The sequence below is a fragment of the Loxodonta africana genome, chromosome 15, assembly GCF_030014295.1.
Source record: "Loxodonta africana isolate mLoxAfr1 chromosome 15, mLoxAfr1.hap2, whole genome shotgun sequence".
NCBI lineage: Eukaryota > Metazoa > Chordata > Mammalia > Proboscidea > Elephantidae > Loxodonta > Loxodonta africana.
Window position 1 is genome coordinate 69,856,270 of NC_087356.1, and position 23,402 is coordinate 69,879,671.

General features: G+C 40.6%; 1 long non-coding RNA gene across 1 annotated transcript; it reads right to left on the reverse strand.

Moving 5' to 3' along the window:
* Nucleotides 1-1,130: 1,130 nt before the first annotated feature.
* On the reverse strand, nucleotides 1,131-2,674 carry LOC135227824 (uncharacterized). The gene is made up of 2 exons (XR_010318007.1): nucleotides 2,564-2,674; nucleotides 1,131-1,372 (listed from the first exon to the last, which is right to left on the reverse strand). It is a non-coding gene; the product is annotated as an uncharacterized LOC135227824 (long non-coding RNA).
* Nucleotides 2,675-23,402: the final 20,728 nt, after the last annotated feature.

Here is a 23,402-nt window from a genome sequence, read left to right on the forward strand (position 1 = left end):
GAGGAGGGGGACCTCATCACCATCAAGCAAGAAGAGCAGGAGGGAAGCACGTTCTTTGCATCTGGGATCCCTGCACTGAGAAGCTCCTAGGCCAGGGGAAGATTTATGACAAGGACCTTCCCCGAAGCTGACACAGAGAGAAAGCCTTCCCCTGGAGCTGGCACCCTGAATTTGGACTTCTAGCCTCCTAAACGGTGAGAGAATAAATTTCGCTTTGTTAAAGCCATCCACTTGTGGTATTTCTCTTATAGCACCACGAGGTAACTAAGACAGGCAGTAACCAAAAACTTGAAAATGCATCTCTTCTGTCCTGGATTTGATCTGGAAGAATGTAGCACAAGCAGCACTTGTATGTAAGGGTAAAAGCTTGCAAGGTAGCAGACAACTGGCTTCTAGAAGCATAGGCCTCAGGAATAGCAACTTCATCTAACACAGAAGACCAAGGGACTTTGGGAAATCAGCATAACTGGAACCTCTAAAAAAGTTAGTATACACACACAGACATTCTGAGTGCTCAGTGCACATCTGAGTGATTCAGATCAAATGAAGCTACAAGTGTGGCCAGTTTACCCAAAGGTTATGGACAAACTAATTTGATAGAGTAAAGGCAGAGGGACTAAGAATGTGACTGCCAGAAGAGGGAAAAACAGTAACTAAGTGTCAGTGTCACCTCTGAAAAGGCATAAAAGCAAAAAAACAAAACAGTGGCCATCAAGTGGATTCCCACTTACGGTGACCCTATGTGTTTCAGGGTAGAACTGTACTCTGTAGTGTTTTCAAAGACTGTGACCTTGCAGGAGGACATCACCAGATCTCTCTTTCGAGGTGCCCCCAGGTAGATTTGAACCACCAACCTTTCAGTTAGTACCTGAGTGTTTAACCATTTGAGCCACCTAACCCGTTGCCATTGATTCCGACTCATAGTGACCCTATGGAACACAGTAGAACTGCCCCATAGGGCTTCCAAGAAGCAGCTGGTGGATTTGAACTGCCCACCTTCGAGCCCTTACCCACTGTGCAACCAGGGTCCTTGAGCCACTCAGGGACTCCATAATATATGTTAACTCCTATAAGTGCACTGCAAAGCTATAATTTGCCCCTTATGACTCAAAAACTGGCAGTATATGAACTCAAGAGCATAAAACATTTACTTCTTTAGCATAGTGCCTGGCAAGTTGGTAGCACTTAGTAAATACATGTGGGTCTCTGAGGTGATTACTGGGAAGGGGAGAAGGTTATGAAGCAGAAAGTTGTAATGGGAAAGATGATCATGTCTCCACGGATGGTCTTGGTTCCTTGGTCCAAAGCTTGTGAGCAATTTCTGACAGAACTTGGCCATTGAGATCGAAGTGTGGAGTGGCTGATGATATTCCTAAAAGAAATGAGAGTAAACCAATCTGGGAAATGGGGATACCAGAAAGAAAGCAGCTCTGCTTGAAGACAGATGTGAGATTGGGAGACAAAAGATTTTGAAACGAAAGAGATAGGAAACTTTTTGCATAAATAAGATCCATTTAGGGGCAGATACGGGAAAAAATAAATGTGAAGAGTGCAAGAAATGGGCCTAGGGAGGTCCTCTCGTTTATGTTTGCAGGGGGAGAGTGTCACATGTGACAACGCAGAAGAATAAGAATGTGATCAGAGAATAAGTGGAAGATCAGAAGCTGAAAAATCCAGGCAGTAAGGATATCGGTCAGCTTTGAAATGAATATATTCAAATGGAACTGCGGTGAGCTATTCTCTCCACATTTATTTCCTTTTCAGATAGTGTTTTTGAGAAGATTTACAGCAACCTGCTGACATCCTTCACTTCCATGCTGGAACTATTTGCAGAATATTTGTGATTGGGCTAGAATTAAACCGTATTCGTAGGATCTGTATCATCTTAATATTCACCTAACAGACCGGGCTTGGTTTTTCCTCTCACTGCTTTAATCCCCAGGAAGGCCACTGCTACTGAGGAGGGTGTATTAGTTACCTAATGCTACTTAAGAAATTGCCCCAAAACTTAGTAGTCTAAAACAAAAAATACTATGTGGGTCAGGAATTTGGGAGTGGCTTAGAAGGGTGCTTCTGACTTCCATGAGGCTGCAGTCCAGACATCCGCCAGGGCAGCAGTCATCTGAAAGCTTGACTGGAGCTACAGGGTCTGCTTCCACGTTCACTCACATGGCTGAGGGTCAAAGGTTTTAGGACCCCAACACATGAGCCTATCCATTGAGCAGATTGAATATCCTCACAACAGGGCACTCTCTTCCACAGAGGCAAGTCCAGAGGCCGCCCTTGGGGGTCCGTAGTTACACTGAGGAGCCCAGGGGGACAAATACAGAGAGACTCCTGGGGAGGCTCCGTTCACACAGGGGTGCTCCATGGGGGCGGCTCTCCAACCCTCCTCAGGAACTCTCTCGAGGGGCCAGAAGCAGCAGACACATAGGATCATTCTCCTACACAGGGGCACCTTGGGGGCGGCCCTCATACAAACACCTCAGAGTCCCCGGAGGGCCGCCCGCAGCCCTACCCCTTGGGGTGCCCGCCAGGTCCCGCTGTCTTCGCTCCCGCTTACCGGGATGTCCGGGTGCGGGACGCGGCTCCGGGGCTGACGGGCTCTACACCGCGAGCCTCCCGCCTTCATTGGCCGCTCGGCGGGCCTGCGTACTGGATCCCGACGCCGGGAGCAGAGGGCGCAGGCGGAGCTGCAGACTGAGGCGGCTGCGGCGTCCGGGCGCGCGGCCATAGCACACCCAACGACCACGCCCCCCGCCGCCAGCCGCTGCGGCGCGCGCGCCCGCCCTTCCCCGCCCAGCTGGCCATTGGCGCTGTGGAGCGAGGTGCTAAGGGACCGCTGGAGGGCGGCGGCCTGGCCGGGACTCGGCGTCGCGCTCCCATGAGCCCTCGGCCCAGGTGCCGATGGGCGTCCCCAGCCTGCGCCTGGCACTGTGGCGGGGGCACTGAGCCAGCCTGGCCGCCTGGGGCAAGGTCGGTGTGGGTCCCAAGGAGGGGGGCGCCGCAGGGGGCCGAGACCGCTCACAAGTCCTGCCCACGCCAAGGCTAGGGCGGGGGTCCGGTATGTCCTGCCGCGGACATTTGCCTTGGGGGAAAATGACTCTGTCAGCCGCCCAGGCCGGTGCCCTATTCCCCCCCCAGACTCTGCTGCCACCCAGGCTTCTGGGCCACTGGTCATCGGGCGCTTATCTTCCAGAATGCCATCCCGAATGCCAGTGCCCAAGAGTTCCCTGTTTTCTGAGACTGTTGATCTTCCATCTCCAGCAATAAACCCATACCCTATTGTAACCCACTTTTTGCTGCAGCAACCTTGCCCCTCTGCAGTTCTGAGAGCTATAAAGTGCATTACATTAAACTAGATGCTTTGAAAAAACTGAGAGGAAAAAAAAGAATGTTAAAAGTCTTAAGCCCCTAACACAAACTATAAAGCAGTAATTGAAGAAATACAAGTACGCTGAGGACCTTTTTATTAAATTTATATTTTATGTATATTTAAAAAAAATTTGTTGTCCTTTAAGTGAAAGTTTAAAAATCCAATCAGTCTCTCACACAAAAATTTATGTGCACCATGCTATATAGACTCCCAATTGCTCTCCCCCTAATGAGACATCCCACTCCCTCCCTCCACTCTCTTTTGGTGTACATTTTGCCAGCTTCTAATTGCCTCTACCCTCTCATCTCCCCTCCAGGCAGGACATGCCAACATAGTCTCAAGTGTCCACCTGATCCAAGAAGCTCACTCCTCACCGGCAACCCTCTCCAACTGACTGTCTAGTTCAATCCATGTCTGAAGAGGCTCTGGGAATGGTTCCTGTCCTGGGCCAACAGGTCTGGGGGCCATGACCACTGGGATCCTTCTAGTCTCAGACCATTAAGTCTGGTCTTTTCATGACAATTTGGGGTCTGCGTCCCACAGTTCTCCTGCTGCCTCAGGGGTTCTCTGTTGGGTTCCCTGTCAGGGCATTCATTGGTTGTAGCCTGGCACCATCTAGTTTTTCTGGTCTCAGGATGATGTAGTCTCTGGTTTATGTGGCCTTTTCTACCTCACGGGGTCGTAATTACCTCATGTCCTTGGTGTTCTTCATTCTCGTTTGATGGAAGTGGGTTGAAACCAATTGATGCATCTTAGATGGTGGCTTGCTAGTGTTTAAGACGCCAGAGGCCACACTCCAAAGTAGGATGCAGGATGTTTTCTTAATAGATTTTATTATGCCAATTGACTTAGATGTCCCCTGAAAGCATGGTCCCCAAACCCCGCCCCTGCCATGCTGGCTTTCGAAGCACTCAGTTTATTCAGGGTACTTCTCTGCTTTTGGCTTAGTCCAGTTGTGCTGACCCTGCCTGTATTGTGTGTTGTCCTTCCTGTCACCTACAGTAGCTCTCATCTACCATGTAATTAGTGCATGCCGCTATCCCATCCTCCCTCCAGCCCCCCTCTCATAACAATCAATCAATATTTTCTTCTCTGTTTAAACTATTTCTCGAGCTCTTATAATAATGGTCTTATAAAATATTTGTCCTTTTGCAGTTGACTAATTTCACTCATCATTATACCTTCCAGATTCCTCCATGTTATGGAATGTTTCACAGATTCATCACTGTTCTGTATCGATGGGTAATATTCCCTTCTGTGAATGTATCATAATTTATTTATCCATTCATCCGACGATGGGCACCCTGGTTACTTCCATCTTTTTGCTATTGTAAACAGTGCTGTAATAAGCAAGGGTGTGCATGTATCTGTTCATGTAAAGGCTCTCATTTCTCTAGGGTATATTCTAAGAAGTGGGATTGCTGGATCCCATGGTAGTTCTATTTCTAGCTTTTTAAGGAATCACCAAATCAGTTTCCAAAGTGGTTGTACCTTTTTACATTCCCACCAGGAGTGTATAAATGTACCAATCCCTCCACAGCCTCTCCAACATTTATTATTTTGTGTTTTTTGGATTTGTGGCAGCCTTGGAGTGAGATGAAATTTCATTGTAGTTTTGGTTTGCTTTTCTCTAATGGCTAATGATCATGAGCATTTCCTCATGTGTGTGTTAGCTACCTGAATGTCTTCTTTAGTGAAGTGTCTGTTCATATCTTTTGCCCATTTTTTAATTGGTTGTTTGTCTTTCTGTAGTTGAGTTTTTGCAGTATCATGTAGATTTTAGACATCAGGTGTTGATCGGAAATGTCATAGCTAAAAGCTTTTTCCCAGTCTGTAGGTAACGTTTTTACTTTTTTGGTGAAGTCTTTTGATGAGCATAGGTGTTTGATTTTGAGGAGCTCCCAGTTGTCTAGTTTTTCTTCTACATTGTAAGGAATGTTTTGTATACTCTTTATGCCATGTATTAGGGCTCTTAATGTTGTCCCTATTTTTTCTTTCATGATCTTTATTGTTTTAGATTTTACATTTAGGACTTTGATCCATTTTGAGCTCGTTTTTTTGCATGGTGTGAGGTATGGGTCTTGTCTCATTTTTTTGCAGATGGATATCCAATTATGCCAGCACCATTGGTTTAAAAGACTGTCTTTTCCCCCATTTAACTGTTCTGGGGCCTTTGTCAAATATCAGTTGCTCATATGTGGAATGATTTATATCTGAATTCTCAATTCTGTTCCATTGGTCTATGTGCCTGTTGTTGTACCAGTACCAGGCCATTTTGACTACTGTGGCTGTATAATAGGTTCTAAAATTCGGTAGAATAAGGCCTCCCACTTTGTTCTTTTTCAGTAATGCTTTACTTATCAGGGGCCTCTTTTCCTTCGATATGAAGTTGGTGATTTGTTTCTGCATCTCATTAAAGAATGTCATTGGAATTTGGATCGGAAGTGCATTAAATGTATAGATCGCTTTTGGTAGAATGGACATTTTTATAATGTTAAGTCTCCCTATCCATAAGCACAATACGTTTTTCCACTTATGAACGTCTCTTTTGGTTTCTTGCAGAAGTATATTGTTGTTTTCTTTGTATAAGACTTTTACATCTCGGGTAAGATTTATTGCTAAGTATTTTATCTTCTTGGGGGCTACTGTAAATGGTATTGATTTGGTGATTTCATCTTCGATGCTCTTTTTGTTGGTGTGGAGGAGTCCAACTGATTTTTGTATTTTTATTTTGTATCCCCGGTACTCTAGCTGAACTCTTCTATTAGTTTCAGTAGTTTTCTTGAGGATTCCTTAGGGTTTTCTGTGTCTAAGAGCATGTCATCTGCAAATAGAGATAATTTTACTTCTTCCTTGCCAATCTGTATGCCCTTTATTTCTTTATCTAGCCTAATTGCTCTGGCTAGGACCTCCAGACCAATATTGGATAAGAGCGGTGATAAAGGGCATCCTTGTCTTGTTGCCATTCTCAAGGGGAGTGCTTTCGGGCTCTCTCCATTTAGGATTATGTTGGTTGTTGGCTTCGTATAAATGCCCTTTGATATGTTGAGGAAATTTCCTTCTATTCCTATTTTGCTGAGAGTTTTTATCATGAATGTGTGTTGAACCTTTCCAAATGCCTTTTCTGCATCAATTGATAAAATCATGTGATTCTTGTCTTTTAATTCTGTGATGGATTACATTAATTGTTTTCCTAATGTTGAGCCATCCCTGCATACCTGGTATGAATCTCACTTGGTCGTGGTGAATTTTTTTTTTTTTTTTTGATATGTTGTGGAATTCTATTGGCTAGAATTTTGTTGAGGATTTTTACATTTAAGTTCATGAGGGATATAGGTCTGTAATTTTCTTTTTTTGTCATGTCTTTACATGGCCTTGGTTTCAGGGATATGCTGGCTTCATAGAATGAGTTTGGGAGTATTCCGTCCTTTTCTGTGCTCTGAAATACCATTAGCAGTAGTAGTGTTAACTCTTCTCTGAAAGTTTTGTAGAACTCTGCAGTGGAGCCATCTGGGCCAGGGTTTTTTTTTTGTTGGGAGTTTTTTGATTACCTTTTCAATCTCTTCTTTTGGTATGGGCCTATTTAGTTGTTCTACCTCTGTTTGTGTTAGTTTAGGTAGGTAGTGTGTTTCTAGGAAATCATCCATTTCTTCTAGGTTTTCAAATTTGTTAGAGTACAATTTTTCATAGTAATCTGATGCCATAGTTTTTCTTTCAGTTGGCTCTGTTGTCATATTGCCCATCTCATTTCTTATTTGAGTTCTTTGCTTTCTCTCCTGTTTTTCTTTTGTCAGTTTGGCCAATGGTTTATCAATTTTGTTGATTATTTCATAGAACCAGCTTTTGGCCTTGTTAATTCTTTCAATTCTTTTTCTGTTTTCCATTTCATTTAGTTCTGCTCTATTTTTTATTATTTGTTTTCTTCTGGTGCCTGAGGGTTTCTTTTGTTGCTGTCTCTTTTTTTTTTTTTGTTCACGTGGTAGGGATAATTCTTTGATTTCAGCCCTTCTTTTTGGATGTGTGCGTTTATTGGTATAAATTGACCTCTGAGCACTGCTTTTGCCATGTCCCAAACGTTCTGATAGTAAGGGTTTTCATTCTCATTGGATTCTATGAATTTCTTTATCCAATCCTTAATGTCTTCTCTAATCCAGTCTTTTTTGAGCAGGGTATTGTTCATTTTCCAAGTGTTTCATTTCTTTTCCCTGCTTTTTCTGTTATTTCCACTTTTATGGCCTCATGGTCAGAGAAGATGCTTTGTAATAGTTCATTGTTTTGGATTCTGCTAAGGCTTGCTTTATGACCTAATATGTGGTCTATTCTGGAGAATGTTCCATGTGCACTAGAAAAGAAAGTATAGTTGCTTGCTGTTGGGTGGAGTGTTCTGTATATGTCTATGAGGTTAGGTTGGTTTATTGTGGCATTTAGATCTTCTGTGTCTTTATTGAGCTTCTTTCTGGATGTCCTGTCCTTCACTGAAAGTGGTGTGTTGAAGTCTCCTACTATTATTGTGGAGCTGTCTATCTCACTTTTCAATGCTGATAGAGTTTGTTTTATGTATGTTGCAGCCCTGTCATTGGTGCATAAATATTTAACACGGTTATATCTTCTTGGTGTATTGTCCCTTTAATCATTATACAGTGTCCTTCCTTATCCTTTCTGATGGATTTAACTTTAAAGTCTATTTTGTCAGAAATTAATATTGCCACTCCTGCTCTTTTTTGATTGTTGTTTACTTGACATATTTTTTTCCATCCTTTGAGTTTTAGTTTCTTTCTGTCTCTAAGCCTATGGCATGTCTCTTTTAGGCAGCATATAGATGGATCCTGTTTTTTTTTACCCATTCTTCCATTCTCTGTCTCTTTATTGGTGCATTTAGTCCATTTATATTTAGCGTAATTTTAGATAGGTATGAACTTTGTGCCATCATTTTGATGTCTTTTTTTGTGTGTTGTTGACAGTTTCTTTTTCCCACTTAATTTTTAGTGCTAAGTAGTTTATATATTGTCTTCTCCTCATATTTGTTATTGATTTTGTTTCTGCTGAGTCTCTAGTTTTTGTCTTCTATTTTATTTTGATATGTAGAATAGTTTGTCTCCTTTGTGGTTACCTTAATATTTACTCCCATTTTTTCTAAACTTAAACCCAACTGTTGTTTCTTTATATCACCTTGTCTTCCTCTCCATATGAAAGATCTACAACTTCATTTCTTAGTCCCTCTTTATTGTTTTAATGTTGTCTTCTTTTACATAATAACATTGCTATTTCCCAGTTTTGAGCATTTTTTTTTTTCTTATCTTGATTTATTTTTGTGATTTCCCCGTCTGGGTTGACATCTGATTGCTCTGTCCAGTGTCCTAGTCTTGGGTTCATACCTGATATTGATTTTCAAAACAAAGAAGTATTCCTTGTAGTTTTGGTTTGGTTTTTATGAATCCCCTAATCTTCTTTTACTGAGTTTGGGTAATCTTTTTATCTGGAAATGTCCTAATTTCACTTTCATATTTGAGAGACAGTTTTGCTGGATATATGATTCTTGGTTGGCAGTTTTTTTCCTTCAATGCTTTATATAAGTCATCCCATTGCTTTCTTGCCTACATGGTTTCTGCTGAGTAGTCAGAGCTTATTCTTATTTACTCTCCTTTGTAGGCGATTTTTCGTTTATCCCTAGCTGTTCTTAAAATTCTCTCTTTAGCTTTTCTTTTGGCAAGTTTGACTATAAATATGTCTTGGTGACTTTCCTTTAAAACCTGCCTTATGTTGAGTTCGATGAGCATCTTGGAAAAATATCTTCCCATCTTCCATGATATCAGGAAATTTTTCTGTCAACAAATCTTCAACAATTCTCTTTATATTTTCTGTTCCCTGTTCTGGTACTCCAATCACTCATAGGTTATTTTCTTGATAGAGCCCCACAAGATTCTTAAGTTTTCTTCTTTTTTTTAAATTCTTTTATCTGATTTTTCTTCATATATATTAGTGCCAAGTGCTTTATCTTCAAGTTCAGAAATACTGCCTTCCACTTGACCAACTCTGCTCCTCTGGCTTCCTATGGAATTGTCTAATTCTGTAATTTTATTGCTAATCTGCCTTTCTGATTGCTGTGTGTCTATGGATTTTTCCAGCTTATTAAATTTTTCATTATGTTTCTGAATATCCTTTTTAATTTCTTCAACTGGTTTAGCTTTGAGTTCCTTGGCTTGTTCTGCATATTGCCTGATCTCCTTCCTGATATCTTGAAGTGTTCTGTATATTAATCTTCTGTATTCTGCCTCCGGTAATTCCAGGAAGGCACTTTCATCTGGAAAATTTCCTGATTCATTGTTTTGAGAGCTTGTTGAAATGATCATGGGCGGTTTTTTTATGTGATTTGATATTGACTTTTGTCTTCGAGCCATCTATAAGTTATTTTATTAGTTTATTTTATGTTTGCTTACTGTGTCGTAGCTTCTTGCTTTGCTTTATTTTTTATTGGTATACCCCAATGCATTGCTTGAGTGAGCTAGCTTGATTATTTTCACTTTTAAAGCTCTGATGTTCTGTCTCCAGATGGCTAGAGCTGTTATCAGGTATGTCAGTCTAGGAGTCCGTTCACTTTTCTTGTATGTATTCAGCTTAGGTGTCCAGGTAGCTGGTAATCAAGTGTGCAGTACGGACTCTGTCCTACAGTCTTAGAGGGGCAGGGGTGATTGGTGAAGGTACCGGTATCTGGTTGCAGCAGGGGTTCACGCTCTGAGTAAAGCTGGGGACTGAGCATCATTCCCCGTGTCTCTGAGGAAAGCGTGCCCCTCTTCCCTATAGCATACACGTGGGTGGGCTCTGCAGGCAGACTGTGGGCACCCAATGTTTTGGTTGTAAGGACTGGGAGGTACCAGTTATCCTTGGACCCCTGTCACGGGTGGCTGTGTGGCCTGTGTGGAGCCACCAGCCCTTAGGCCCCTGATGTGAGTAGGTGAGGACTCTGTTTAATAGGCAAAGTGGTGTCAAACATCAAATACCAATCTCTCCACTGCACAGCTGAAACAATTGTAGTCTGCCAACAGGGGCCTACTCTCCTAAAATAGGCCCACACAGGTCCATGAAGAGGGGAAAGGTACTGAAGTTCATGGACCATATATGCCTGGACAAGAGCTGCTTCTGTCCTGAGCTCCCCCAGTTAGTGGAGCTGGCACTTTATTTTTCCCCAGCTGAGAATTTATTCCATCTCCAGGGTTGGAAGGATAGCTCTCAGTGCTCACCAGGGCCTATCTCAGGCCCAGGGAAATCAACAGTCCCTGAAGTTGGCTTGGGGGTGGGGTACATGGTAAAATATATGCAAGTACTCAGCCTTTGCCAAGAGTGCAGTTCTCCTCTCGTTCCAGACGTATGAGTAGGCTGTGTGGCTGGCTGCTTCTCACTGCGGAAACTGCAGCCAAAAGCTAGTATCAGCCCACCTCAGCCGCTCCTGGGAATGGAGCCTGAGGGCTCCCAGCAATTCAGGTGCAGTAAGTCCTCTCTGCTTCTGAACCATCTCTTCCTCCCCCTGCTGCATAATTCATTTTCTAACTTTTCCTTTGATGTTCAGGGCTTCTATGTTGTGATAAATATACACGTTTCACTTGTTTTTCCAGGTGTTTGTTGTAAGAGGTCTCACCAGAAGTGTCTCTTTATTCTGCCATCTTGGTCCCGCCTCTATGTTTTTCCTCCATTTTATTTTGATGGGTAGATTTGGTAGCTTCCTTTTGTTTACCTTGAAATTTATGTTTACTTTTCAAAGTTTAAACCAGTCTTTTATTTCCTAATATCACCTTAACTTTCTCACATATTGAAGTTCTGTGATTACACTGCTTATTCCCTCTTTTTAGATTTGACATTGTCATTGTTTACATATTGACGCCTCTGATTCCCTATTTTCAGTCTTTTAGCTTTGATTTTTATTGTGGATCCTCTGTCTGGGTTGATAAGTGGCTGATCTGTCCTGTGTTCTAGTCTTGGATTTTTTTCTGATGTTACTTCTCTAACTGGAGGGCTCCCTTTAATATGTCTTGTAATTTTGGCATGGTCTTTTCAAATTCTCTTAATTTCTGTTTATCTGGAAATTACTTAATGTAATCATTATATTTGAGAGACAATTTTACTGACTATATAATTCTTAGCTGGCATTTCTTTTTCCTCCAAGGCTTTCTATATGTCATCCCATTGCCTTCTTGCCTGCGTGGTTTCTACTGTGCAGTCAGAGTTTTGTCTTATTGCTTCTCCTTTGTAGGTGACTTTTTGTTTATCCCTAGCCACTCTCAAGATTCTTTCTTTTTCTTTGGTTTTAGAAAGTTTGGTGACTCTTTTGGGGTCTAAGCTGTATGGTGTTCGTTAAGCCTCTTGGATAGGTATTTTCTTGTCTTTCATGATATTAGGGATGTTTTCTGCCAGCAAATCTTCAACAATTCTCTCTGTGTTTTCTGTTACTCTCCCCTGTTCTGGTACTCAGATTACTCAGTGGTTTTTCCTCTTGATAGTATCCCACATAATCCTTAGGCTTTCTTCACTTTTTTTTTTTTTTATATTTTTCCTCAGACAAATTGGTGTCAAGGGATTTATCTTAAATCTCACTAATTCTGTCTTCCCTTGTCTATATTCTGTTCTTACAACCTTCTACGGAATTGTCTAATTCTAAAATTTGATTGTTACTCTTTTGAATTTCTATTTTGTGTTTCTGTATGGTTTCTAGCAGCGTGATTATTCTGTCGTTTTTTTCTTGTATTGTTTTCCTGAATCCTTCTATTGATGAACAAAGAATAAAGAAGATCGAAGAAGAATCGATGCCTTTGAATTATGGTGTTGGCCAAGAACATTTAATATACCAGAAACTGCCAGAAGAATGAATAAATCTGTCCTGGAAGAAGTACAGCCACAATGCTCCTTAGACGCGGTGATGGCAAGACTTTGCGTACTTTCAACATGTTATCAGGAGGGATGAGTCCCTGGAGAAGGACATCCTGCTTGGTGGAATAGAGTGTCAGAGAAAAAGAGGAAGACCCTTGGTGAAATGAATTGACACAGTGGCTGCAACAGTGGACTCAAGCATAACAAAGATTGTGAGAATGGCACAGGACCAGTCAGTGTTCTGTTCTGTTGTACATAGGGTCTCTGTGAGTGGGAACAGACTCGAGGGCACCTAACAATGACAACACAAAATTTCTCTCTCATACTGGAGTTTTCCACAAGTCAACCCAAACTACATTTTAATTCCCAAAATAATATAGCAATATACCTTGGATTCTCCAGGAGAATCCTAAATTCAAATATTCTGTTGCTACCTTAGCCCATGATTCACACATTATGTTTAAAGCAGGACTCTGCTGACTCTAGGTCTGAAGGCAGATTTGTTTGTTATTCTGGCAGTCTATTGTATATTTAATATTCTTCGCCAACAGCATAATTCAAAGGCATCAATTCTTCTTTGCTCTTCCTTATTCATTATCCAGCTTTGGAATGCATATGAGGCTCTGAAAAATACCATGCCTTGGTGCAGGCACACCTTAGTCCTCTACCCGACCCCTTTGCTTTTTAACACTTTAAAGAGGTCTTTTGTAGCAAATTTGCCAAGGGAATAAGTCATCTGATTTCTTAATTGCTGCTTCCCTGGGCATTCATTGTGGATCCAAAGTGAAATCAAATCCTTGACAAATTTAGTATTTTCTCTGTTTATCATGATGCTGTTTGTTGGTCCAGTTGTGAGGATTTTTGTCTTCCTTATATTGAGGTGCAATCTGTACTGAAGGCTGTAGTCTTTGATCTTCATCAGTAAGTGCTTCAAATCCTCTTTACAAACCACTGTAAATCCCAAGAATGATGAAAAGAAAAACCACACTTAAGCATATCAGAGGGGAGCTACTAAAAAAGTAAAGGCAAAGAGAAAATTATAAATGTGGTAAAGAAATGGCTATTATTTTTAAAGGAACAACAATTTGATATCTTTTTCTTAAAAGATAAAAGTCAGAACAAAATGAGAAAAAGTAAAAAAAAAAAATTTTTGTATTTTAAATGGTTTACAGAGCAAATTAGATTCTCATTAAACATTTAATATACATCTTGTTTGGTGGTATTGGTTGCCAACCCCACAACATGTCAACCCTCTCCCCTTCTTGAACTTGGGTTCCCCATTACCAGCTTTTTTGTTCCCTCCTGCCTTCTTGTCTATGCCCCTGGGCTGTGTGCCCATTTAGTCTTGTTTTGTTTTACAGGCCTGTCTAATCTTTGGCTGAAGAGTGAACCTCAGGAGTGACTTCGTTACTGAGCTATAAGGGTGTCTGGTGGTCAGACTCTCAGAGTTTCTCCAGTCTCTGTCAGACCAGTAAGTTTAGTCATTTTTGTGTGTGTGTGTGTGTGTGAGTTAGAATTGTGTGCTGCATTTTTCTCCAGCTCTGATTGGGGCCCCCTATTGTGATTGCTGTCAGAGCAGTCAGTGGGAAAACATTTTTGAAGTACTACACAAAATAATAATCAACCTAAAATTTTATGCAAACTGTCAATATACTTAAAAAGTGATTTTTGGAAAATAAAAATATTTCTACATGAATAAAAAAGTAATAATTGCCTCTATTAGGCACGAACTTCAAGAAATATTAAAGGACGTCTTCTCACTTTCTCACACAAAGAAAATAAACAGAATGGAAATTTCTGTCTACACAATATAAAAAAGAATAGCAAATTTACAGGGACATATAAAAGGCATTTTTATCAACTTAAAAGTTCTTTGAAAGGTTAATACTATTGAATAATAATAACAATGTATTATAAATATTGTAACTTAAGTAGAAGTAAAATGGTAAACAACTGTAGTACAGATCAAGGGAGGAGATAAGTGGAAGTATACTATAAATTTCCTACATTATACATGACATGGTGTGATATTACTTGAAAATAGACTATAATAAACTAAAGTTGTAAAACCTTTATCAGTCATCAAAAATAAAAACAAAGGCATAACTGATAAGTCAATGTTTTTAATGTTGTTGTTAGATGCCGTCAAGCTGATCTCAACTCCTATCAATCCCATGTGGCAGAATAAAACAGCCCCAAAGGTTTTCTTGACTGTAATCTTTACAGAAGCATATCACCAGATCTTTCTCTTGTGAAGCTGCTGGATGAGTTTAGCAGTTCAGAAGCAGATCCTTTAACCATTTTCGTCTCCAGGTCACCAGGACTCTTTGATAAGCCAATAAAACCAAAACCAAACTCTTTGCAATGGAGTCAATTCTGACTCGTAGCAACCCTATAAGACAGAGTAGAACTGTCCCACAGGGTTTTGAAGGCATGGCTGGTGGATTCAAACTGCCAACCTTTTGATTAGAAGCCGAGTTTGTAACCTCTGCACCACTGTGCTCCTAACAAGCCAATAGGAAAGAGAAAACAGAATACAAAAAAAAACAAAGATTTTTGTTACCAATAGAAAACAAGTAGCAATATGGTAAGTTTAAATGTAATCGTATCAAAATTACTTTAAATATAATCTGAAAACTCCAATTCAAAAGCAGAGAATGTCGGGGATAAAAAAAAATAGAAGTACATGTGTTCTAAAAAAATAAAATAACCAACCAGAAACCACACACACACACACACACGCACACACACAGACATTTTAAATGTAAAGTTACTGAGGTTAAAAAGTAAAAATGATGGAAAAAAAGACAATGTAAAAACAAAGCTAAAATAGCTATATCAATATCAGTGAAACTAGATATCAGAAAAAGAAATCTACCAAGGGCAAAGAAGAATATTTTTCAATGGCAAATGGTCAACTCATCAGTAATACATGAAAACACAAATGCACATGCACCTGATAAGAGGGTTTCATAATGGATACGTCTGTGTCAGGGAGGTCTTGGTCTTCAGATAGGTGGGACTGCCATACTTTGAACACCAGTTTGCTGCTTTGCAGTCAGGAAATTGTCTCCTAGCAGAGAGCAAACATGGTTGTGAGGCTTAGGTGATGAGTTTTTCTCTACTCAGTAATCATAGTTTTGTAATACTCGTCCATGGCCTACAAACACTTATATATTTTGTCCAGTTTTTTAAAAATTGTTTTCAGTCTAAAATGATGTCATCTATGAGATCTAGAGTACCAATATAATGATAGTGATTGGCTAATAAAAAAAAAAAAACTCTCAAATTTCCTCAATATGCTGTAACACATTTTTTTTTTTTTTTTCCGTCTTAATTTCCTCTTTCAATTTGCTCAGCTGATAGTGAGCCCAGCCCTCAAAATCTTTGTCTCTCAACTTGCAGTTGTTTGTTTGGATGGTTCAAGCGTCCTCCTGTATTTTTGTCAGAATCCCAACCTGTCATCTCAGGAGAAGATAGCCTGTGTTTTCCACGGCAATGATCCTCATGCTCATTTCCCTGTTCTACAGTCTGAGGACAAAAATGCCCCAGTGTCCAAGACCGTGTAGCAAACAGCCCAATTAAATGTGGCTGTAATTTATGTCTGCTTTCCTGAGTCACTGATTACTTTCAAGACAAATGTTTTATTAGAAATTTTTAAATGTGTGTGTAGAAAACTTTTGGTTGACCGTTAAGCCTATGCCAGCTGCCCAGTGCTTTATCAGACCCCTACTTTCCGGGAGACCCCTGATAATTCAGTTCCTCTGACCTACTCTTTGCTCATCCATTCGTCCTGGGCAAGCTTCTCTGACGTATGTCCTGGAGTCAGTTCTCAATGTTAAAACAAAAACATAAAAAAACAGTCTGCACATTGACATTTTTTTTTTTTTATAACTTTTATTAAGCTTCAAGTGAACGTTTACAAATCCAATCAGTCTGTCACATATAAGTTTACATACATCTCACTCCCTACTCCCACTTGCTCTCCCCCTCTTGAGTCAGCCCTTTCAGTCTCTCCTTTCTTGACAATTTTGCAGGCTTCCCTCTCTCTCTATCCTCCCATCCCCCCTCCAAACAAGAGTTGCCAACACAATCTCAAGTGTCCACCTGATATAATGAGCTCACTCTTCATCAGAGTCTCTCTCCCACCCGCTGACCAGTCCCTTTCATGTCTGATGAGTTGTCTTCGGGGATGGTTCCTGTCCTGTGCCAACAGAAGGTCTGGGGAGCATGGCCGCCGGGATTCCTCTAGTCTCAGTCAGACCATTAAGTTTGGTCTTTTCATGAGAATTTGGGGTCTGTATCCCACTGATCTCCTGCTCCCTCAGGGGTCCTCTGCTGTGCTCCCTGTCAGGGCAGTCATCGATTGTGGCAGGGCACCAACTAGTTCTTCTGGTCTCAGGATGATGTAGGTCTCTGGTTCATGTGGCCCTTTCTGTCTCTTGGGTTCTTAGTTGTCGTGTGGCCTTGGTGTTCTTCATTTCCCTTTGCTCCAGGTGGGTTGAGACCAATTGATGCATCTTAGATGGCTGCTTGTTAGCATTTAAGACCCCAGACGCCACATTTCAAAGTAGGATGCAGAATGATTTCATAATAGAATTATTTTGCCAATTGACTTAGAAGTCCCCGCAAACCATGTTCCCCAGACCCCCGCGCTTGCTCCGCTGATCTTTGAAGCATTCATTTTATCCCGGAAACTTCTTTGCTTTTGGTCCAGTCCAATTGAGCTGACCTTCCATGTATTGAGTGTTGTCTTTCCCTTCACCTAAAGCAGTTCTTATCTACTGATTAATCAATAAAAAACCCTCTCCCCTCCTCCCTCCCTTCCCCCCTCGTAACCACAGAAGTATGTGTTCTTAGTTTTTACTATTTCTCAAGATTTTATAATAGTGGTCTTATACAATATTTGTCCTTTTGCCTCTGACTAATGTAGCTCAGCATAATGCCTTCCAGGTTTCTCCATGTTATGAAATGTTTCAGAGATTCGTCACTGTTCTTTATCGATGCGTAGTATTGCATTGTGTGAATATACCACAATTTATTTACCCATTCATCCGTTGATGGACACCTTGGTTGCTTCCAACTTTTTGCTATTGTAAACAGAGCTGCAATAAACATGGGTGCGCATATATCTGTTTGTATGAAGGCTCTTGTATCTCTAGGGTATATTCCGAGGAGTGGGATTTCTGGGTTGTATGGTAGTTCTATTTCTAACTGTTTAAGATAACGCCAGATAGATTTCCAAAGTGGTTGTACCATTTTACATTCCCACCAGCAGTGTATGAGAGTTCCAATCTCTCCGCAGCCTCTCCAACATTTATTATTTTGTGTTTTTTGGATTAATGCCATCCTTGCTGGTGTGAGATGAAATCTCATCGTAGTTTTAATTTGCATTTCTCTAATGGCTAATGATCGAGAGCATTTTCTCATGTATCTGTTGGCTGCCTGAATATCTTCTTTAGTGAAATGTGTGTTCATATCCTTTGCCCACTTCTTGATTGGGTTGTTTTTCTTTTTGTGGTTGAGTTTTGACAGAATCATGTAGATTTTAGAGATCAGGCGCTGGTCTGAGATGTCATAGCTGAAAATTCTTTCCCAATCTGTAGGTGGTCTTTTTACTCTTTTGGAGAAGTCTTTAGATGAGCATAGGTGTTTGATTTTTAGGAGCTCCCAGTTATCGGGTTTCTCTTCATCATTTTTGGTAATGTTTTGTATTCTGTTTATACCTTGTATTAGGGCTCCTAGGGTTGTCCCAATTTTTTCTTCCATGATCTTTATCGTTTTAGTCTTTATGTTTAGGTCTTTGATCCACTTGGAGTTAGTTTTTGTGCATGGTGTGAGGTATGGGTCCTGTTTCATTTTTTTGCAAATGGATATCCAGTTATGCCAGCACCATTTTTTAAAAAGGCTATCCTTTCCCCAATTAATTGACACTGGTCCTTTGTCAAATATCAGCTGCTTATACGTGGATGGATCTATGTCTGGGTTCTCAATTCTGTTCCATTGGTCTATGTGCCTGTTGTTGTACCAGTACCAGGCTGTTTTGACTACTGTGGCTGTATCATAGGTTCTGAAGTCAGGTAAAGTGAGGCCTCCCACTTTCTTCTTCTTTTTCAGTAGTGCTTTGCTTATCCGGGGCTTCTTTCCCTTCCGTATGAAATTGGTGATTTGTTTCTCTATCCCCTTAAAATATGACATTGGAATTTGGATCGGAAGTGCGTTAAATGTATAGATGGCTTTTGGTAGAATAGACATTTTTACTATGTTAAGTCTTCCTATCCATGAGCAGGGTATGTTTTTCCACTTAAGTATGTCCTTTTGAATTTCTTGTAGTAGAGCTTTGTAGTTTTCTTTGTATAGGTCTTTTACATCCTTGGTAAGATTTATTCCTAAGTATCTTATCTTCTTGGGGGCTACTGTGAATGGTATTGATTTGGTTATTTCCTCTTCGGTGTTCTTTTTGTTGATGTAGAGGAATCCAAGTGATTTTTGTATGTTTATTTTATAACCTGAGACTCTGCCAAACTCTTCTATTAGTTTCAGTAGTTTTCTGGAGGATTCCTTAGGGTTTTCTGTGTATATAATCATGTCATCTGCAAATAATGATAGCTTTACTCCCTCCTTGCCAATCCGGATACCTTTTATTTCTTTGTCTAGCCTAATTGCCCTGGCTAGGACTTCCAGCACGATGTTGAATAAGAGCGGTGATAAAGGATATCCTTGTCTGGTTGCCGTTCTCAAGGGAAATGCTTTCAGGTTCTCTCCATTTAGAGTGATATTGGCTGTTGGCTTTGCATAGATGCCCTTTATTGTGTTGAGGAATTTTCCTTCAATTCCTATTTTGGTAAGAGTTTTTATCATAAATGGGTGTTGGACTTTGTCAAATGCCTTTTCTGCATCAATTGATAAGATCATGTGGTTTTTGTCTTTTGTTTTATTTATGTGATGGATTACATTAATGGTTTTTCTAATATTAAACCAGCCTTGCATACCTGGTATAAATCCCACTTGATTAGGGTGAATTATTTTTTTGATGTGTTGTTGGATTCTATTGGCTAGGATTTTGTTGAGGATTTTTGCATCAATGTTCATAAGGGACATAGGTCTATAATTTTCTTTTTTTGTAATGTCTTTACCTGGTTTTGGTATCAGGGAGATGGTGGCTTCATAGAATGAGTTGGGTAGTATTCCGTCATTTTCTATGCTTTGGAATACCTTCAGAAGTAGTGGTGTTAACTCTTCTCTGAAAGTTTGGTAGAACTCTGCAGTGAAGCCGTCCGGGCCAGGGCTTTTTTTTGTTGGGAGTTTTTTGATTACCGTTTCAATCTCTTTTTTTGTTATGGGTCTATTTAGTTGTTCTACTTATGAATGTGTTAGTTTAGGTAGGTAGTGTTTTTCCAGGAATTCATCCATTTCTTCTAGGTTTTCAAATTTGTTAGAGTACAATTTTTCATAATAATCTGAAATGATTCTTTTAATTTCATTTGGTTCTGTTGTGATGTGGTCCTTCTCGTTTCTTATTCGGGTTATTTGTTTCCTTTCCTGTTTTTCTTTAGTCAGTCTAGCCAATGGTTTATCAATTTTGTTAAGTTTTTCAAGGAACCAGCTTTTGGCTTTGTTAATTCTTTCAATTGTTTTTCTGTTCTCTAATTCATTTAGTTCAGCTCTAATTTTTATTATTTGTTTTCTTCTGGAGCCTGATGGATTCTTTTGTTGCTCACTTTCTATTTGTTCAAGTTGTAGGGACAGTTCTCTGATTTTGGCTCTTTCTTCTTTTTGTATGTGTGCATTTATCAATATAAATTGGCCTCTGAGCACTGCTTTTGCTGTGTCCCAGAGGTTTTGATAGGAAGTATTTTCATTCTCGTTGCTTTCTAAGAATTTCCTTATTCCCTCCTTGATGTCTTCTATAACCCAGTCTTTTTTCAGGAGGGTATTGTTCATTTTCCAAGTATTTGATTTCTTTTCCCTAGTTTTTCTGTTATTGATCTCTAGTTTTATTGCCTTGTGGTCTGAGAAGATGCTTTGTAATATTTCGATGTTTTGGACTCTGCAAAGGTTTGTTTTATGACCTAATATGTGGTCTATTCTAGAGAATGTTCCATGTGCGCTAGAAAAAAAAGTATATTTTGCAGCAGTTGGGTGGAGAGTTCTGTATAAGTCAATGAGGTCAAGTTGGTTGATTGTTGTAATTAGATCTTCCGTGTCTCTATTGAGCTTCTTACTGGATGTCCTGTCCTTCTCCGAAAGTGGTGTGTTGAAGTCTCCTACTATAATTGTGGAGGTATCTATCTCACTTTTCAATTCTGTTAAAATTTGATTTATGTATCTTGCAGCCCTGTCATTGGGTGCATATATATTTAATATGGTTATGTCTTCCTGATCAATTGTCCCTTTTATCATTATACAGTGTCCTTCTTTATCCTTTGTGGTGGATTTAAGTCTAAAGTCTATTTTGTCAGAAATTAATATTGCTACTCCTGTTCTTTTTTGCTTATTGTTTGCTTGATATACTTTTTTCCATCCTTTGAGTTTTAGTTTGTTTGTGTCTCTAAGTCTAAGGTGTGTCTCTTGTAGGCAGCATATAGATGGATCGTGTTTCTTTATCCAGTCTGTGACTCTCTGTCTCTTCATTGGTGCATTTAGTCCATTTACATTCAGGGTAATTATAGATAAATAAGTTTTTAGTGCTGTCATTTTGATGCCTTTTTATGTGTGTTGTTGACAATTTCATTTTTCCACATACTTTTTTGTGCTGAGGCGTTTTTCTTAGTAAATTGTGAGATCCTCATTTTCATAGTGTTTGACTTTATGTTAGTTGAGTCGTTACATTTTTCTTGGCTTTTATCTTGAGTTATAGAGTTGTTATACCTTTTTGTGGTTACCTTATTATTGACCCCTATTTTTCTAAGTAAAAACCTAACTTGTATTGTTCTATATCGCCTTGTATCACTCTCCATGTGGCAGTTCTATGCCACCTGTATTTAGTCCCTCTTTTTGATTATTGTGATCTTTTACCTATTGACTTCCATGATTCCCTGTTATGTGTATTTTTTTTTTTAATTAATCTTAATTTGTTTGTTTTTGTGATTTCCCTATTTGAGTTGATATCTGGACGTTCTGTTTTGTGACCTTGTGTTGTGCTGATATCTGATATTATTGGTTCTCTGACCAAACAATATCCTTTAGTATTTCTTGTAGCTTTGGTTTGGTTTTTGTAAATTCTCTAAACTTGTGTTTGTCTGTAAATATCTTAATTTCGCCTTCATATTTCAGAGAGAGTTTTGCTGGATATATGATCCTTGGCTGGCAGTTTTTCTCCTTCAGTGTTCTGTATATGTCGTCCCATTCCCTTCTTGCCTGCATGGTTTCTGCTGAGTAGTCTGAACTTATTCTTATTGATTCTCCCTTGAAGGAAACCTTTCTTTTCTCCCTGGCTGCTTTTAAAATTTTCTGTTTATCTTTGGTTTTGGTGAGTTTGATGACAATATGTCTTGGTGTTTTTCTTTTTGGATCAATCTTAAATGGGGTTCGATGAGCATCTTGGATAGATATCCTTTCGTCTTTCATGATGTCAGGGAAGTTTTCTGTCAGGAGTTCTTCAACTATTTTCTCTGTGTTTTCTGTCTCCCCTCCCTGTTCTGGGACTCCAATCACCCGCAGGTTATCCTTCTTGATAGAGTCCCACATAATTCTTAGGGTTTCTTCATTTTTTTAATTCTTTTATCTGATTTTTTTTCAGCTATGTTGGTGTTGATTCCCTGGTCCTCCAGATGTCCCAGTCTGCATTCTAATTGCTCGAGTCTGCTCCTCTGACTTCCTATTGCATTGTCTAATTCTGTAATTTTATTGTTAATCTTTTGGATTTCTACATGTTGTCTCTTTATGGATTCTTGCAACTTATTAATTTTTCCACTATGTTCTTGAATAATCTTTTTGAGTTCTTCAACAGTTTTATCAGTGTGTTCCTTGGATTTTTCTGCAGTTATCCTAATTTCATTTGTGATATCTTTAAGCATTCTGTAAATTAGTTTTTTATATTCTGTATCTGATAATTCCAGGATTTTATCTTCATTTGGGAAAGATTTTGATTCTTTTGTTTGGGGGGTTGGAGAAGCTGTCACGGTCTGCTTCTTTAAGTGGTTTGATATGGATTGTTGTCTCCGAGCCATCACTGGGAAACTAGTTTTTCCAGAAAATCCGCTAAAAAAAAAAAGGCAGTCAGATCCCTATCAGAGTTCTCCCTCTGGCTCAGGCTATTCGGATGTTAATGAAGCCGCCTGGGGAGGGTGGGGGAGGGAACAGAGAGATAGGAGAGTAGCACCTCAGAGTATAGCCAGAGTTGCTTGTCTTGCTTGGAATGACTATTATATGTGAGATTCCCGCGGGCGTGTCACCTATGTGTGCTGGCTGTGTGGAGATTGCCCCCGGGGGGTCTGGCCCGCTGGAGTCACGGTCAGTTCCTCCGCTTCCAGCCCCACGCCCAGCGTCAACGCTCCCCTACTGGGACGGTGCACTCTCGACTCCAAAATCAGTCGCTGCGTCCCGGGGACTTCTCGTCCCTCCAGCCGCGTGGCCGTGCCGCCCCCCCGAACCAGTTAGGCCTCCTCCCGGGGTTAGTTCAGATGGGTGGAGCAGCTCCCCGTGCTTGTGCCATGACCGAGTGCCCTGGACGGGACGCTGTTCTCCCCGCTCCAATACCAGTCGCTGCCTCCCGGGGACTTCTCCTATCGGCTGCGTCCCACGCCGCCCGCGGGACCCGGCTGGGCCCCTTCCCGGGGTTAGTTCAGGGAGGTGGAGCAGCTCTCCGTGTTTATGCCGTACCTGCGTCCAGTCCAAATCCCGGCGGGATGGTTCCCTGGCTGGGACGCTGCTCTTCCTGCTCCAAGACCAGTCGCTGCCTCCCGGGGACTTCTCCTACCGGCTGCGTCCCACACTGCCCGCAGAACCGGCTGGTCCCCCTCCCGGGGTTAGTTCAGGGGGGTGGAGCAGCTCTCTGTGCTTGTGCCGTACCTGACTGGTACGCTGGCTCCAGGCTCTGGAAACAATCGCTGCTTCCTGGTATTAGTTCGTTCTCCATCTCTAAATCTGTGTTTGTTGTTCAGGGTTTGTAGATTGTTAAGTATGTGATGGATTCACTTGTTTTTCTGTGTCTTTGTTGTAAGAG